This window comes from Triticum dicoccoides, chromosome 4B, assembly GCF_002162155.2.
Source record: "Triticum dicoccoides isolate Atlit2015 ecotype Zavitan chromosome 4B, WEW_v2.0, whole genome shotgun sequence".
NCBI classification, from domain to species: domain Eukaryota; kingdom Viridiplantae; phylum Streptophyta; class Magnoliopsida; order Poales; family Poaceae; genus Triticum; species Triticum dicoccoides.
Window position 1 is genome coordinate 431,795,423 of NC_041387.1, and position 770 is coordinate 431,796,192.

A 770-nucleotide genomic window follows, 5' to 3' on the forward strand; every position below is an offset into this window, starting at 1 on the left:
GTAGCAGGCATAACAAACAAGCATGAATGAGTAGGCACATCAGGGCTCCAACAACTCCTACTCAAGCTAGTGGGTTTCATCTATTTACTATGTAGAGGAAAGGGGTTCAACTACCACAACATGTAACAGTTGAATCATTGTTGTCCTAATGCAGTAAAAGAGAGCAGGAGAGAGAGAGTGGGATTGTATCGGAATGAACAAGCACTACTGGAAACTGGGAATTTGCCATCAGCTAGCTCTTTGCCATCTGCCAGCTGATGGCAAAGAACGTCCTTGCCATCTGCTTATAAAAAACAGATGGCAAAGAACTGACAGACGGCAAAGAACATGGTTGCCATCAGCCAATTCTTTGCCATCTGCTAGTGGATGGGAAATAATCTTTGCCATCTTCCAGCAGATGGCAAAGAGGTGGGTAGGGTCCAGTGCTGTAACGGCCTATCAACCCACCTCTTTGCCATCTGCCAGCAGATGGCAAAGAATCTTTTCCGTCTGTTGGCAGATGGAAAAGAAGTGGGTGGGGCCCAATGGATGACGGCACTGTAACGGCCCAGTAGCCCCACCTCTTTGACATCTGCTAGCCGCTGGCTGATGGCAAAGATATGGGCCTTTGCCATCCGCTGGCTGATGGCAAAGAGGTCAGACTATCTCCTCTCCTCTCTTTTTCTAAAAAAAATTCTCCTCCCCTCTCTCCCAGCCCGGCCCCACCCCTCTCTCTCTCTCTCCCAGCCCGGCCCCACCCTCCCTCTCTCTCTCCCCACCGCACCCACCCA